We start from the raw sequence: 3,773 nt of genomic DNA on the forward strand, positions 1-3,773 counted from the left end.
TTTTATTTCTGCTCATGAAGGTTAATCATGATTGTCTATATAGTAATCACTTATGAATTGTGTTCAGATACAGCAGTTTCAGGTGTAATCATCAGAGCTGGTTAGTCAGGCATTCCAGATAGTGGTTCTTTTCAGAACCTTTTTTAAAGGGTTGGTTAACTACCTCAGTAGCAGAGGATTGAACTATACCCTGTCTGTACTGTACATAGAAAATCTTTGTAGATAAAAGCAAGGCTTGTTTAATATGATATGAGGGTAAGATTATAATATACCAAATGTAACATTCTTAGTTGCCTTTAGTTCCAGAGGCTTTGTAAGACTTCCTCATGACCATCATAACAGGCCTTGCTTTTGTCGTATTTTGTGGCTGAAAAAGCAGCCTTGCTTCTTCAGATATTGTAGTTATTTGGATGTATAATAGTTTAGCAAGATGTTACTTTTGTAAGACATCAGATGTTCAAAAAAAGTGCATCAGCAACTTGTACTAAATACTGCAGTGTCCCTTTATAAAAGGTCAGACTAAAACTGACAACTGTACAGTGAAGCCTGACATTTGAAGTTTTTCATAAATCATAGAATAGTATATGGCTGTAGTTTAGCTTTTTAGGTAAAAGGTATGTTTTCATTAGTGCATTTCTTAATGCTGATCACTGTAAAAACATGTGGATCAGCCTTCCATTTCTTTTACGCAGATCATGATAACCTGTAGAGTAGAGTAGAGTACAATCATTTGTGCTATGTTTTTAATTTTCTAAAGCACCTTGATGACAGTGAGTGTTCAGTGGTGAAGCATCCTCTATTGAACCACCCTTAAAAAAAGACAAAATAAAAACAGAAGAACCTTGCCAAGTCCAGCTTCATATAGGTAAAATATAGATAAAATTATGACTTACTTTGGACTTGGCATAAAGAGTTCCCTTAACCCCCTGTTCAAAGGGATACTGCAGTTATACTACATACCCATAGGCACCACAATGAAAATTGAAGCTTATACCTAATTAAGGTTTTATACACACCAGTTCCCCCAGTAAATGCAAATTTTAACAAAATTAGATATGTCATATGTTGAAAATGCTCATGGCAAACAATCATTTTGCATTCCTGCAAATAAAATTGTTTTATACTGTAAGCTGGAGGCGAGTGTAACTTATTTTTGTAATAAAGTTTTTATTTTTTTTATGTGTCATTAATATAAATGTGTGTTAGTACAGAGATCTTCTGGTTAAAAACTTAGAATCGCACACATTTCAGTATGTTTACTTGTATTTACATAATTTTTAGAATAGTGGTTGCCAATAGCCTGTATGTTTCACATTAATTTTTTTTTTTGTTATCTTAATAAACCATTTTAGTATGTTGTATGTCAATTACTGGGATAGCTGGGACATAAAGTGTAATTTAAAATTGTCAAGTATTCATTGGAATATGTAAATGTGCCTTGCCAGTTTTGAACTTTAAAACAAAGTAAGTGAACGATGGTGAAATGAGTAGTCAGTGCGTAAAAGACTACCACAGTTTCATATACTGCCCTTGCTAAAGGAAAGTAACTTTTTCCTGAAATTTGAGCATAAAACTATACAGTTGCGTTAGCTTCTGAATTTTCAAATCTAGTGATAGAAATTAGACTTATGGAAAGTGGGTTTGCTAATTGTAGCCTTAAGTATAATTTTCAATTTCAATGTAATCCTTGGTGCTGGCATTCCCAGTGCCAAGGAGGTTAAATGCTCCCTTTAAAGAGGTTGCCATGCCTACTGGCACTTTTACTGTCATACGGTTTTATAAGGAACACTGTCAAGATGTGGAAACCAATTTTGAACTTGATATAAAATGAAAACACTGGGGGCTGTAGGAAAGGGAAAGTCCTCAGATTTCTTAATCTTGAAATCTCTCCATTGCTGAAAAACTTTAAACACTTGTGGGATCACAAGTGCTAGTGAATAGTTTTTAGTCTGGAAATGTGTTGGGGGGAATAATATGTTGATGAAATTATAACAGTAGATGGAAGTGCATAAAAACATTGCAACTAAGGCACTGCATGTGTTGAAATTGTGGATTATATCCCTAATTTCAGCTCTCATAAAAGTATGGGGGACTATTGTTTGAAAAAAAAAAAAGAAAAGGCAAAATTGACAGGACACTTTTTAATGGAATGCGAGCAATGGTGAGAGAGCAAAATACCGAGATCTTGACAGTGTTCCCTCTAATTATGAACTCAAGCCATTATAACTTTTACAATTAAATATGATTTGCACTGTTCTGATATTGGTGCAGTTTTTTAGAAAAATTACCAGAAAACTAAATTGCATGTGGTGATTAATATTGTGAAGAAAAAAAAACTAAAATCAAAAAATGTTATTTTCAAAGCTTTAAATTTGTTTGTTTAAAGGAAAAAACATTAAGTGAAAATTCTGGTGAGAATGGGCAAGTGCATATATACAACATCAGTTTGGTTGCACTTGGGTGTTGGTAAACTTGAAATGTTCTACAGCAATAATGCATCTCTTAGGGGGTGCTTTGGTGACAAGTGAACATACGACACAGTTGAAGGCAGGTGTTGACTTAATGTATTATGCTGCCTCTGTTTATTCTCATAGGAGGCTTTCGTTACTGAAACACCTGCAAAGGTGCATAAGTAGCATAGTTCCACATTGGTTTGTAATGCGTTCCTAAATTTGAAGTCTAGTTGAATTTAATAAGAAACCGGAAACTGCTGCTGCTTAACACTTCTGGTTTATAAACACTCCAATACACAGCTTTTTAAATTATACTCTTGTTTTAATACTCATTTTTGTTTGAAATGTTTCATATAGGACATGCAACTGTACTTCTTTTTCTTTCCAGTTTTTAAAGAGGAGATTTGTTACAACCCAGAACTTAAGTTTGTGCTTTTACTGTTGGAGGAAGGCTGTTATTACACGTACTGAGATCAGTTTCTGATTATGTAAATACTATCTTAAAATCTAAAATAAGGAATACTAATTCTGTTCTTGTTGGGGGTGAGGGGTATGACAGAGTCTAAAATAAACTTAGCGTCCTCTGAAGGCAGGATTCCCAACTTCAGGATAGAAATATTATATATAGCTGCAACTTTTTTTTCCCCTTGTGCCTTTGATTATTCTTCAGAGGCTTAAATTTCCTGTTCAGCCTACCAGTTCTTCCGATGCTTCCATGCATCTGTGAGGGGGGACTTTTTTTTTTCAAGAAATACAACGGAAAGGCAACATGGACATAAACATATGTAACATTTTCTCAATAGAATGTGTTCAGATTGATACATTCCACAAAATTAAGACTGTTGTTCCCTAACTTGCATTAGTGAAAACTTAATGGAAGTTAATTAAGAAAACTTAATTATTGAAAATCGAGTAGCAAGTTTTGAAGTAGGCAGTGAGGCAGTAAACTTTATAACACAGTGTTTGGACAATTGATATGGGTTAAGTGCAAGCTTTAGTTTGTGTTCATTCTCTGAAGCTTATGAATCCTAACTTTGGAACTGGCTATAATGGACTTAAAAATTCTATCTTTACCAAATGTCTTTTTGAATTAACTCCAGCACCAGCACACCTCTTGGCTTGGGCTGGCTAGTTGCACTAGTTGGGCAGAGGAAACTCCAGATTGTACTTTGCCATTTGCTCTGTCAGAACAAAATGGGATGTGGCAACAGGAGAGGAGAAGGTTCCTTGATCCTTAATACAGGTAGTGGAGTGAGAAGGAATAAGTTATTGTCACTTTATAGCCATCTAGTGCAAACAAACATAATACTTCCTAGAAGC

The 3,773-nt window shown here is 34.5% G+C and overlaps 1 protein-coding gene across 3 annotated transcripts in view; it reads left to right on the forward strand.

The window, feature by feature from the left end:
- Positions 1-2,966, forward strand: part of SYNCRIP (synaptotagmin binding cytoplasmic RNA interacting protein) — a 24,976-nt gene extending 22,010 nt beyond the window's left edge. For all 3 annotated transcript variants that reach the window (XM_025895684.1, XM_018077874.2, XM_018077875.2), the window contains exon 11: positions 1-2,966. This exon is cut by the window's left edge. The gene's annotated coding sequence lies outside the window, so the exon portion shown is untranslated.
- The last annotated feature ends 807 nt before the right edge of the window (positions 2,967-3,773 follow it).

This window comes from Manacus vitellinus, unplaced genomic scaffold (assembly GCF_001715985.3).
Source record: "Manacus vitellinus isolate BGI_N305 unplaced genomic scaffold, ASM171598v3 scaffold_4_pilon, whole genome shotgun sequence".
Classification (NCBI taxonomy): Eukaryota; Metazoa; Chordata; class Aves; order Passeriformes; family Pipridae; genus Manacus; species Manacus vitellinus.